This window comes from Trichosurus vulpecula, chromosome 4 (genome assembly GCF_011100635.1).
Source record: "Trichosurus vulpecula isolate mTriVul1 chromosome 4, mTriVul1.pri, whole genome shotgun sequence".
Classification (NCBI taxonomy): Eukaryota; Metazoa; Chordata; class Mammalia; order Diprotodontia; family Phalangeridae; genus Trichosurus; species Trichosurus vulpecula.
This window is the reverse complement of record NC_050576.1, coordinates 265950027-265964288: the sequence shown is the minus strand read 5'-3', so window position 1 is coordinate 265964288 and position 14262 is coordinate 265950027. Positions and strand designations below refer to the sequence as shown.

General features: G+C 39.3%; 1 pseudogene; it reads right to left on the bottom strand.

Moving 5' to 3' along the window:
- Positions 1 to 286: 286 nt before the first annotated feature.
- Positions 287 to 2667, bottom strand: LOC118847094 (annotated as a pseudogene).
- Between the last annotated feature and the right edge of the window lie 11595 nt (positions 2668 to 14262).

Genomic DNA, 14262 nt, shown 5'->3' with positions numbered 1-14262 from the left:
TGTCTCTGGGCAAGGCAAGATTACTTCCCACTTGGGGAGAGTGGGGCACTGGCCTGGCTGGCCTTGGGTGTCCCTTTCAAAGCTAAACCCTAGGAGGGTCAAGGGGACGCTTTTTGGAAGAGCAGGTCATTATCGCTCCCAGCCATGCCCCATTCCCCATCCTCTTCCTCTCTCCCAGCCTGCTGCTGTCAGGCCTCCAAGTACCTGGCCAGCTGTGTCCATTTCCGGGCTGCTGAGGCAGCAGCGGGGCAGAGGGGGAGCTCCATCCCAGATGCAGGCTTAGGGCTCATTTCTCGAAGTAAGGCAAGTAGAAAAACTGGAAGCCTCAGTGGCCTTTGACGGCAAAGTAAAGGAAGATGACGTGGTATACTCCAGGGATGAGCAACAGGAAGCCAGGGACAAAGGAAAAGGCCCTGGAGACACCTGGAGAAGGGTTCACCTGGAGTCCTGCACTGGTGAGGATGAATGTGAGGCCCAGTAACAACCGCAAGAAGGAGGCCAGAACCACCCGGCCATTCTACTGGATCAGAGGGTGCCGACAGAAGCGCTGGGTGCTGTTGCTGATGGTACTGAAGGAGCATTGAGAGCTTCTGGTGGAGGATGGGCCAGGGGTCCCTGAGCTTCATAGCCTCATCAGGATCTGGGGGGATCCAGGCACCGTCCTCGTCATTCTCCAAGTTCTGGTACTTGAGACGAGACTGATTCTCGCCCTCTTCTTCCGCGTCTCCTCAGCCCTTGCACTCAAAGCGCGCGCCTCAAAGCACGGTGGGGTGGGGGGCTCCACCCAGGCCCCGGGCCCCCAATCTCCAGGGATAGCTCAAAGGCATCATCGATGCCGAACTCAGAGGGGCCTCTGGCACTCTTTTCAGTAACCAGACATTCAGTAATTACTTGTCCTACAATGGGAATGAGAAATGCACATTATTTGTTATTAGAGGAGGCCTAGAGGAAGAAGGCATCTTCTTAGTGGGAGTCTGTATTTTCTTTTTTTTACATCCTTCTCTGTATTGTCTACATTTTCCAGCTGCATATAGTCATGAATTTTTATATGAGATGAGAATTTAGGATGGGTTGGTTTGAAATTATAATATTAATAATAATAATAACAATAGCATTTATATAGCACTTTAAGGATTGTAAAGCACTTTAGAAATATTAACTCCTTTTAATTATACAACAACAACTGGGACATTGGTACAATTATACTTACTGTACAGATGAAGAAACTGAGATATGTAGAGGTGAAGTGACTTGCCCAGAGTCATAAAGCTCTAAATCTCTGACAATGGACTGAACTCAGTTCTTGTTCACTCTAGGTGTAGTGTTCCAGCCACTGAACCACCTAATGAGGTAGTTAGGCAATTCATCAATCATTTAGTTCAAACTAAAAAAGGCGGGAGGAAGGGAACAGAACAAAGATTAGATTTGGAGCATTCATCATTTTGACTGTTTTAATTTTACTGTAATCACATTTTGACTACTACTAAAGGTGTTGGCCCATTTTGATTTCACCAGCTAATTCAATCCTATGGGAATTAAGTATATTTAATGAATATTGTTTATATGCAGGCATCATAACACCTTACCTTTCATAAGGTTCTTTCCTCACAATGACACCATGAGGTAGGAATTGCAAGTATTATTCTCATGTTATATATGGAGAAACTGAGGCTCAGAAAGAATTTAATTCTTTGTCTAGGGTTATATAGTTAATGAGCAGCCATATCCAGATTCAAATTGATGTCTTTGAACTCTAAGTCTAGTGTTCTTTGCACTGTACCACTATGTGACAGTAGTTTATGATGAGAAATATAATTGTCAATTGGCAACCTTGTCATAGTCCAAGTAATCCTTCTCTGAGTTACTATTGGGCCTATTCTGCTCATCTTAGCAATCAATCTTACACCAATTGGTGTTACTGAATATTTTCTTTACTGTATTCCTCAAATAAAGAGTAAGGTCTAAGAGGACATGGAGTACATATTTCATGTATTTTGTATCACACAGTTGGAGTATATATTTCATGTATTTCGTATCACATGAAATAACATCTACCACAGGACTATATGCACAGTGGCACTCAAGGCCTACAAGGCGGGTCACACTCAGCAAAATAGCAAAGACGACAAAAGATGAGAATAATCAATATTGGAGGGCTATGTAAAGACAGGCAGGCAATTGCATTGTTAGTAGGTCTGTAAATTGGTACAAACAATCTGGAAAGCAATCTGGAATTATGCAAATAATGTGACTAAAATGCCCATACACTTTGCTTGGGATTTCCACTCATGTTCGTGTACCACAGGGAGGTAACTGGAAAAAAAAGAAAGGCTTCATTATATGACAAATTATTTTTAGTATCACGTTTTTTACAGCAAAGTAGATGTCCATTATTGGGGAATGGCTAATTTAATTATGGTACATGAATGTAATGAAATATTAATGTACTGTGAGAAAAGACAAACATGATGAATAGAGATAAGCATGGAAAAAAAACATATGAATTCATGAAAAGTGAAGCATTTGGAGCCAGAAAAACATCATAGACAACGCAATTGGGGGGATCCAGGCACCGTCCTCGTCATTCTCCAAGTTCTGGTACTTGAGACGAGACTGATTCTCGCCCTCTTCTTCCGCGTCTCTTTCTTTCTGGCTTAGAGGCAACATTTCTCCCAATTATAATATTTAAAAGGAAGGAAGAGTCACAAAAGAATCAAAACTGAATGCTGTGAAATTAATAAGACCAGGCTTGGACTCAAAGGATAGTTAGGACAGGATGCTTCTCCTCCTGTGCAGGAATGGTGGTCCATGGATATGGACCATTATAAATCATTTCCCATATGGGATCTCTCTCTGAAGGGGAAGAAAGGAGAAGTCATGTGTGTGGGGAAATGTAGGCTATATAAAAACAAACAAAATCTCCAAAAATATATGCAAGGTGTTTAAAAAGAATTTCTTTTCTTCATTGAGGAATTAAGACTTGGGCAACCATTTTCATTACTTTATATTTATAATTCACTCTAATCCTGTTCCCAGGATTCCCTTGGTATAAATATGCTGTCTTATGGTAAAGGTGAATTAAATTTAAAAAATGGGGAAAATCTAATGGGATTGACTTCTACCTGGAGGCGTTTCTTAACCCCCCAAAATAAATTGAAGAGATACAGACAAAAAGTCCTTTTAGTAATCTCCTTTTCTTTCTGCCATTCTCACACTGAAAAATCAATATTCAACCTCTAAGCCTGCCATGTTGCTGTGGCTTTAGTAGAATTTACCTTCTGTAAAGAGAATTGGATCCTTTCATTGGCTCCTTCTGTGTTTATTTCTCCAGGAGAAGTGCTGATTTTCTATTTTTATTTTTTTACTGCAAATAACCACCACCTAGCTCACATAAATCCTTTGGACTAACTTGTTTCTCCCTCTTTGCAAAACCTGCAAACACCAGCCAAATCAATGGGGTGGTACCTGAGATGTTCCCAGTGGGTGCCTTTCCCTAAACAGAAACATATTGTGTAAGTATCAGTAACACGTGGGCATCAGGCCAATTGCAGGGCAGTCGGGAAATTCACATTCCCTTGTTCAATTTTTTTTTTCCTCTTTTATTCCCAGGAAACAATAGACTTGAGCGCATCAAAAGCCTGATCTCTGCTCAGGCAGCTTTTTTTTTTCCTATAGACCCAAGACGGGTATTGTCAAAGTGATCAGAGCTGTTATTGTCTAAAAGTGTGATATTCCGAGGCCTTCTGTTTCTGCAGGAGTGCACTTTGTTTTAGAGTACACTGTGACAATGGCAAACTCATTTTTATGCGCTGGTGTTCCTGCATTAAATCCACTGTATTCTTTCTTTCATGTTGGCCTGTTCTGAACAGAGAAGGAGACAACCATATTCCCATAGTTGCTTTTTTTAACAACTTTTTTCCTCTTTTAGATTGAGGAGAGGAGAGCTTAAGAAATGCTTCTTGTCTCTCCTAGCACATCACAAATGTGGCTTATATTTTGTCAGGGTTATCATCACTGCCCCAAAGGTCAAAGGCCATTCTGTTTCTCCTACTCCTTATTCCCTAGTTCCAGACTCTGATGATCCAGATTTCTCTGGCACTACTGCTGTCTTGTAACACTGCAAACACCTGGCTGTCAGGAATGCCCCACAGTGGATAGGAAGACCTCTCTGTTTCACAGTGTTGAGAACAAGTTCTTTAAAGAACTCTTATTTCTGGACAGTAAAGAGTCAGAGATCATTCTGATTGGAATTCAGTGGCCTGAACTGAAAGTCTGTCACTTACTGTCCTCATCTGTAGCCCAGCCTAGTGGCTCTGGCAAGAGATTGGTGTGATAGAAGAACCTTTTAAAGTGACTTTGGGGTTAGCTTAGTGGTATAGTGAATAGAGTATTGAAACTGGAGTCAGGAAAATCTGAGTTCAAATCTAGCCTCAGACACTTAGAGTGTATAAGTCACTTAACCTCTTTTTGTCTCAGTTTACTGATCTATTAAATGGGGATGATAATAGTACCTACTTCCTAGGGTGGTTATGAGAATAAAATGAAAACATTTGCAAAGTTCTCTGTAAACCTTAAATTATCATGTAAATGCTAGCTATTATTACCTATTAGCCATAACCTCTTTCAGTCTTGGTTTCCATATCCATAAATATGGGATAATAAGAGCATTTATCTTCCAGGATTGTTATGAGTACAAAATGAGATAATGTTTATAAAACAATTTATAAACTTTTTAGTATTTTTTTTATAAATGCTAGCTATTACTAGCTATTAGGTACAACCTCTTTCAACCTATTTCCTTATCTGTAATCCTGGGATAGTAATTGCACCCACTTTATAGGGTTGCTGGGAGGAGCAATTGAGCTAATATATTTAAAGTGCTTTGCAAACCCCGAAGTGCTGGGTATTATCATTATAATTGTCATGTTGTCATCATTTTTTGAAGTCCTTGGTCCTTGAATAGATCAAAGGAAAGGACTTGACTGCACAATCATCCAGTTTAGAAATACATTTTATCAGAGTCATGCCATATAGAGGCAATTTGAAACAGTGGAAACAGCTCTGGCTTTGGAGTGAGAGGACATTTGTTCAAATCTCATCTCTGATGCTTACTACTTGGGTGACCTTGGGCAAATCACTTGGCATCCTTGAATCTCTGATTTCTAATGAGGGAAACTGTGAAATTAGTGGGATAGGGTAGATGGTCTGAGGTTCCTTCCAGCTCTAGATGTATGAATCTGTAATAATGGGAAGGTAACTTCAAAGATATCTAGTCCAATCCCCTACGTAAATAGGGAGAGTTTAAATATTTTGCCCAGAGCCACGCAGTAGTCCAGCTATGATTAAAAAACAGGCCTTTTGACGATCAGATTCAGTGACTTCAGAAATGTTTAGTATTGGGCATTTATCCATAGACCTGACTGGCAATGAGGGAAGTTTTTGGATTGAATGGCTTGTTTGATTATAGAAATTCTTAATTCTGGACTTTGATGCTATTTGTTGGTTTTTTTGTCATGACATCATTTGATAATAGGATCACAGATTCAAAGCCTAAAGGGGCCCTAGAAATCAAGGTCAATCCTCTTAGCTTAAAAATAAGGAAATTGAGGCCAAGAGAGTTTAGGTGCTTGGTTCAATGTCACAAAGCTTGTGAGGGATTTGAATCAAAGTCTACCAAGGCACTAATTAAATTCCATTGTCTTCATGAGATAGAGGAAATCCACTCAGCATTCTCAGTGTCCTTCATGAGACCATTGTTAAACGTCCCTTCATCTTTCCTCTCTCCTAAATAGATCTCATTCCTTTAACTGAGGAGTTAGCAACCTTTCTAGTGGCAATGCAAGTATTCATTTATTCTCCACCTTGAATTTGTTGAGAGAGGAGAGGGGCAACACATGTGATAGAATGGAAAATGACAAAATGACAGCCATCTACAGTCACTATGGAAATCCATCTGCTGAGTCTGTTGACAGAGGTGAGATGGGTAAGAGTGCCAGGAAAAGGAAGTCTCCCAAGCTCATATATCCATCATTTCAGATCCTTAAAAAAGAAAAGAAAAACAACATTCATGCCATGTCTTGTCTTTCATTTTGTTTCTTCTCAACTTAGAACCAACTAAAATGGATATTTTGAGACAGTAGAACAGAAAAAGAGGATTGTGCATGAAAATACAAGTCTCTATTGTATATGGCTTGTTAAATTCAACAGGGAATCATGCTGTGTGTTGCCAAATAGTTTATCTTAAGGCAGGTTTACTCTACTCTCTGTGCGTTATATTTCCTATATCATGTTTTATTACTACTCTTAAAGTGACCTCTTCCTTCATTCTTGACTTGGGTCTCATCTGTCAAACCTCTGAGGTTCATCTGAGTTAGAGACAGTTAAAGTGCCAAAAAAACATAAGATTGAGGGGGAAGAGACAGCGCAGAAGAGGGTTTAACACATCTTGTGAACAGGAACCAAACATCAGTTACAGTCATGGGCATGCTCACTATGGGTCCACTTCTTGGATGCATTCTCCAGCCCTATGAATCACTACCTGTCAGTCTAAGGCTCTTGGGATCCTGACCTTATTCTGCCTTCTGTTTCTTTTTTTTATTTTGCGGGGAGAAGGCAGGGCAATTGGGGTTAAGTGACTTACCCAAGTTCACACAGTTACTAAGTGTGCCAAGGGTCTCAGGCTGGATTTGAACTCAGGTTCTCCTGTCCAGGGCCTGTGCTCTACCTAGCTGCCCCATGCCTTCTGTTTCAAGACTAGGAGCAATAGTGATGCCTACTAGTTACCAGAGTAAGCTTTTCAGTAGAGTTGAAAGTGTTATTTTCCCATCTATGTCCCAAAGTACCAAGGGTGATTACTGATACTCACATTCATCTGTTGTGGTATGAACTTTGCCATTTTCTCCTTTTCCTGCAATGGCATTAAAATCTCTGCCAAACAACCAGTAAATCCAATGATAACTATGCAGTGGCTTCTTGCCTCTGTCCATGAAAACCACAGAGATTAGCTGAGAGGATAATCCCCAAGGGGAAATAATTAGTGGGGAGGCATACTGCCAAGCAACAGCTGCATTCCCTAGTTTTTTGTATCTTGCCTCTGTCTCTAGCTCTGTCCTCCATCTGGATCTCTGTTCTTCCAGGCCCTCCTTGTCTTAATCTTGGTGGCCAACTGGTTGATGCCAACTGGTTTTCCTTGTTGGAGCCTATCATCAATATGTAAAGAATTGTATTTGGTTATAAGTAAGCTAGAACGCTATTATGGATTCCCATGTCCTGAACTTAAAAACAAGGTATAAATGGACAATGAGCTGGGCCCCATAGCTGCACCTTCAAAATCTATGGGCCTTGACACATTTCCTGCAGCTTAACTGGCCTACCAATGTTGTCTTCTCCAATTAGAATGTGAGATCCTTAAGAGCACAGACTGTTTTATGTTTCTATTCATATTGCTGGCATCATATGCTCTAAAGCATCCACATTCAGGTGAGTCAGAGGGTAATGGAGAGACATACAGTGGGCAGTAAGTTGGCGGTACAGCATCACCAACAGTGACCTCTATGTAAGAACTAGCCTAAGGAATGCAAGAAATGTATGATTGGAAAATAAATTAAATAAGATATGCAGCAAAAGGCAGGGAAGTTGGAAAGAAAACAGTCTCAACACTGTGTTGCTACCTAAGAAATATAAAGATCCCTGGAAGAAGGGCTTTGAAACAGATGTTCATAAGGTTTTTTTGTGTGTGTCCTGGACTCCTAGGGCAGTCCGGTGAAGCCTGTGGACCCCTTCTCAGAATAATGTTTTTTTATAAGTGAAAGAAATAATACATTTTAGTTAGAGATTAATAAAATTAAAGGTGTGAGTTTTCCCCTGAATCAAATGTATAGACCTACTGACCCCAGGTTTACAATTTGCTTTAGAATATTGACTAAACCCTACATGGAGGATCTATTGGAGATCATGTACAAAAATTATACATTATGGATGGGTTTTGATTTGCACTATAGGAGGGACTAGGTGCATTGATGAGATCACAAATCTAGTAAAGCCGACCCAGATTTGGCAATGTTGTCCCAGAGCTGAGCTGTCTTGACTGATTAATGCAAACTCACCCAGCCTAGTACCTGTAGCTAGCCCCTGACCAGACCATGCTTCACATCACATCCAACTATTCACCCAGCCATCTTTTCAAATGCCCTCCACCGATACTATTGCTTCTGAAGGGGACCTGCCATTTTTCCTCCTTCAGTATCAACTCACTATCCCTGGATTTCACACCACCACAACTCCCTTTCCTGCCTATCACTCCCTTAAATGTTTTGTCCTCTATCATGAACACAAATTCTCTGAGGATGGGGATTGGCTTCCCTTTTTATTTGAATTCACTTATTATTATTCACTTATTTATATTGAATTCACTTATCGCAGTGTCCAGCATACGATAAGTGCTGTGTAAATATTTTTCAATGGATTTATTTTTGCCAGAAGAGGATTGGTTTCAGGAACTAGGGATGTTTATCATGGAAATGAGAAGGGGGTAGTGGCATAAAAGGTATCTCCATATATTTGAAGGGCTGTCTTGATAAGATCAGACTTTTTCTGCTTGACCCGTACAGGGCATAATCAAGTGCTTGTTGTCAAGAAAAAAACAAAAACAAAACAAAATTTGGTAATAATAAGTATAATGAAATGCCTCCTATGGTAGTGCCTTCCTTTTCAATGGAGGTCCTCAAACAGGTTAGAGCAGCAGCAACAAACAGAAGTGGATCCCTACCAGTCACATATTGACTTAGAAAACCACAGATTAGCATTGTCTATGACAGTGTATATTTATTTCATTCATTAAACAGTTCCCAATTATATTTTAATCTGTTTTGGGCAGCAGAGGAAGCAACTGGGTCTTGAGTTTGATGACTCTCATCTAGATAAGTGCTTCTCTGGTGTTTTGTGTAGGGATTTTAAGGGGCTAGACTAGGCAGCTGCTGAGGTCTCTTCTAACTTTCAGATTCACATAAGGTATGATCATGGGGTTCTTCACCTACCCCAGCTTTTTTCTTATAGATATGTTTTAGCTTACCAAACTCTAAATGTGATGTTCAGTAATGAACATGATACCACAGATGTACTTCCATCCTGGCAAAGAACAGCAGAACATTGTTTCCTTTGTAATGAACACCTCTCCTAAGGAAGCCTTGAGGTTTCATTAGCTTCCTTGATTTCCCTATTATAATGTTGAACACACATTGAGCTTGTAGTCCATTAAGATACTCAGATTTTTCTTCAGATGAATTGTAGTCTAGCCATACCTTCCATATATCGTACTTCTGAAGTTTATTTTTTCAACCCAACTATAAGAGTTTATAATTCTCCCTATTAAATTTCATCTTTTTTAGCCTTAGTATAATGCTCTAGACTTTCAATGTCTTTTTTAATCCTGAGATTGTCAGTGAGTATGTTAACTATCCCTCCTAGCTTTTTGGCCTTTTCAAAGGGTTTTACGTTATCTAAGGCATTGATATTTTTTAAAGAAAAACAAACAAACAAACAAACTGAAAACAGAGAAGCATAGATTCAAAGACCCGTTCCTGGGGTGCTCACCTGGAGACCTCCCTCCAAGTTAATATTAAACATTAATAACTATTCTTTCAGTAAGGCCATTTACCTGATATGCACCAAATGATGCAATTTCCTAGCCTATACCTTTATATTTTGCCCACGGGAATGGCATAAGAGACTTTGTCAGATGGTTTATTGAAATATGAGTAAGCCATATATAAACCTTGTAAAAAAGTGGAATTGAAGTTATTTTGTTATGGCCCAATCTTTATAAAGCAAAGCTATTTTCTTTTGATGCCCATTTCCTTCTCTAAACATTTGCTAAGCAACCTCTCTGAATTCTAGAATTCTGCCTGGAATCACAAACAAGTTCTTTGGCCAATAGTATGTAGATAATATTCTCTAGGATAGAGCAGCAGCCTTTAAGTCAGGAAAACCTGAGTTCAAATCCTGCCTCAAACACTTACTATATGGATGATCTTGGACAAGTCAGTTAGTGCTTATGCAACTCAGTTTCCTCATCTATAAGATGGAGGAAGCAATAGCATGTGCTTCCCAAGGCTGTTGTGAGGATCAGATGGGATAATATTTGTAAAATGCTTGGGAAAATTTAAAGCACTATCTAAGTGCTAGTTATCGTGGTCATCATCATCCAATTCCACAGTGCTTCCCTGCACAGAAAGACACCACAGGAAAAGTCTAATGCTTCTTCTGCCCTTTGAAAACTTGAATATTACTTCCTCTTCCATCTCACCAAGTCTTTCTTTTCTCAGTAAAATGTCAAGTTTCTTCAACCCATCCTCATTTGGCATACACTGCCTTCTTGTTACCTTCTCCTCATGCATCCTTTAGGCCTTTCTCAAAGTATATTTCCTATTTGTGAAACAGATATGGGCAACTCAGTGGCACAGTGAACAGAATGTTGGATTTGGAGTCAGAAAGACCCGAATTCAAGTTTGGCTTTGAAAGTTTACTGGCTGTGTTAGCTTAGTCAAGTCATTTAATTGCTTTTGTAAATTTCCTTGTATGGACTATAGGGAAAATAATAGCACTTACCTCCCAGATTTATTATGAACATCAAATGAAATAATATTTGTAAAGTGATTTGCCAACCTTAATATGCTATCTGAATACTAGTAGATGTCATTACTAATATTAGTCTGATCAGGGTAGAGTATAGCAGGAACTTTACACTATGAAAAAAGAAAGAAAAAAGAAAGAAAGGAAGGAAGGAAGGAAAAAGAAAGAAAAAAGAAGGAAGGAAGGAAGGAAAGAAAGAAAGGAAGAAAGGAAGGAAGGAAGGAAGGAAGGAAGGAAGGAAGGAAGGAAGGAAGGAAGGAAGGAGGGAAGGAAGGAAGAAAGCTGGTTAGTACCTGGCTAGTTGAAGTCATTCTGGGTTTTACTGATCATAACTTCTATTTCCAAGTGCTGTTTATACAGCCCCCTAAGAATGCATTCTGGACATATTCCAAGGGGAGGTTAGGTTCACTAGTTCAGAGTTCCCAGATTTCACCTAGTTACCTTTTAAAAAAAATGGAACAACATTTCCTCTCCTCATATCCTGCAGCATCTGATTGTTCAAAGGTCACTGACAGCAGCTCAGCAATGATATATCTGTCCTTGTACCCTGTATTGTATTTGTCTGGGGCTCAGTGACTTGAATTCACTGAGCTAGATTCCATGTGACCATCTTCTCACTTCTTTTGATTTTTAACTTATTGTTAAACCTTTTTTTGTTGTTTTTTCTTCCTAGTTTAAAGGTTATTCTCCTAAGAAAACATAAGCAATATAGCACAAGAGTTCATTATTCTTATTGTATATTATTAGCATGATTCCTCCTATATCATATAGTAATACTATCCCTTCTTTAATTATCCTTTTATCCTTAACATAGATAATTCAATGGGATTAGTAAGTGTGCAAGCAACTAGGAATTTGAATACAAAATAACAAAAAAAAGGTCTTTACTTACTGTCAAGCCAAATCAACAAGGGGCAGCTAGGCAGCACAGTGAGGCAGCACTGGCTCTGGAGTCAGGAGGACCTGAGTTGAAATCCATCCTCAGACACTTGACAAACTTACTAACTGTGTGACCTTGGACAAGTCACTTAACCCCAATTGCCCTGCCTTCCCCCCTCAAAAAAACAAAACAAAAATAAGTCAAATCAACAAACATTTATTAAGCACTACTTACCAGGCACTGTAATAAACACTGACAATACAAATAGAAGTAAAAGCTTACATTCTATTAGGGAAAGTCAATACAAACGAAAGGGAACAGAAAAGTTGGGGTTAGTGGTTGCAGGGTTTCCTTGATAGCGTATGTGGTAGAGAAAGTATACAAGGTTAGGAAAGTGGCCTGGAAAGGAATGAAGACAACACTTACCTTGAAATTTTCCTTAACGTGGAGGTTCTGGGAGCAACCAGTCAATCAGAGGAAGAAGAAAAAGGGGCAGAAGGTACTTGCAGTGTGAGAAGTCCAGGGGTACAGTGAATTTCCAGGATTAAGAGGCTTCTTGGGCATGGTAGAGAAAATCTGGAGAATAAGAAGTGCAACCTGCATGGAGGTTGGAGATACTTCCTAGTATTTTCCTGAAAGCAACATGGAAACAGCATGAAAATATAAGGTTTGTACTATATCCAAAGTAATTTTAAATAGCAATCTCTAGGGCAGGGGTGGGGAACCTGCAGCCTTGAAGCCACATGTGGCCCTCTAGGTCCTGAAGTGCAGCCCTTTGACTGAACCCAAACTTCACAGAATAAGCCCCCTTAATAAAAAGAAGTTTGGATTCAGTCAAAGAACTGCATTTGAGGACCTAGAGGGCCACATGTAGTATTGAGGCCACAGGTTTCCCACCTCTGCTTTAGGGCATCAGAAAAGGACTTACAAAGGAGATGGCATCTGTGCAGAGTTTTGAAGGATGCTAGGAATTCTGTTAGTTAGAGGGATGTGGCACAAAGGCATCGCAGACATGGGAGCCAGCTGGTACAAATGCACAGATCTTTACCTCACTAAAACAGTCTGTAATACATTTTAGTGTTTCATGTTCCTTTCTCTAAAATTCCCTTACTCAAGTCCCTTTTCTTGGGTCCTTCAGGCTGCTTTCTGGTTTACTAAATGTCACCCTGAAAGAGAACTGGAGTTCCAACCTCTGGCACATTACATTTTGCATCAACCAGGAAGGATACTATTTGTGATCTCCTTCTGAATAAGCTTAGGCTATGACATCATTTTGATATTTAATTCATTACAAGGAATGCTTTCCTTTGCAGAAGTAGTAGCCATCAAAGGGGGAAAAAGAGACACAAGCAAGTTTATTAATGGAGGATTTTTTTTCTCTATAGGAAAGACCTTGACATATTCTTACGCCTAATAAGTGTATTTGCCCATGAGCTGCAATGTCAAAACTTCAAAAAAAATATGGTAATGTTGATATGGGAAAGGAAATTTTCAGAAGAAGAACCTGCAAACCATCCATCAAAACACATGCATGCCAATGGTGCCCCCAACCTCTCTCCCATTCAAATTCACAGTCTTGTCTAAATTGTCTTCTTATATACTTCTTTTGACCAGTGCCTTTTTATTCATTTTTTGACTTGCATGGTTTTTAAGGAGACAATTGTACACCATTTCAAATTAATTTGGATTTAACTTTTCAAAATGTTGTTTAAATGACTTTTTGATGTTTAAGTAGCCTCCTGAGCCTTTTTAATTCAGTCTTTTATAATATTTTGCTTGGAACTAAAAAGTCATGGTATACTATGCATAGATAAATTGAATCCCTAAGACTCAGATGCTTCTCAACCAAAAAAAATAAGAGTTTTCCCAAATATAGCAATTGTACTTATTTTTCTTAAAGTTCAGTCATTATAGTCATGTTCAATTTTTTGTGACCCCATTTGCAGTTTTCTTGACAAAGATACTGGAGTGGTTTGCAATTTTCTTCTCCAGTTAATTTTACTGACAAGGAAACTGAGACAAACAGTTAAATAACTTGCCTAGGGTCAATCAGCTAGTAATTGTTTGGTGCTGGATTTGAACTCAGGCACTCCTGATTCCAAGGCTGGCACTCCATCCACTGCACCACCTAGCTGCCCCTAATTTCGTTCATATTCTTATGCAAACACACAAATTTGATCAAATATATTGTTCAAGTATTCTTCTGATCATCTTAAGAATTAACTTTTGCTAATCTTTAGCTCTGTAGTACTATAATCATAATATTTTAGAACTGGGAAAAAGCCTAGAGGTCTTTCCATTCTACTTTATTATATAGAAGGAGAAATCTAGGTAGCCTGATGGTAAAGTGGTTTGAGTATCAGCCTTGGAAATAGGAAGACCTCAGTTCAAATCCAAACTCAGACATTTACTAGCTGTGTGACCCTGGACAAGCACTTAACCTTAGTTTCCTCTTCTGTAAAATGGGACAACAATAGCACCTCCCTTCCTGGGAGGATCAAATGAGATAAAAGTAAAGTGCTTAGCCTAGTGCCTGCCACCACAGTAAGCTCTGTAGAAATGGTAGTTATTATTAGCTGTTACTATTATTAGCAAAATAAGAGTGACTTGCCCAAGTGTGCCATCTGCTTCTAATCAGCAACCAGCATCACTTTTCCACCTTTCCTTTTGTTCCTTTTATACACAGATCACATATGAAATAATTTACATTTTTAACTGTTCAGAAAGATGGATTTAGTCCTAAATGTTGAACT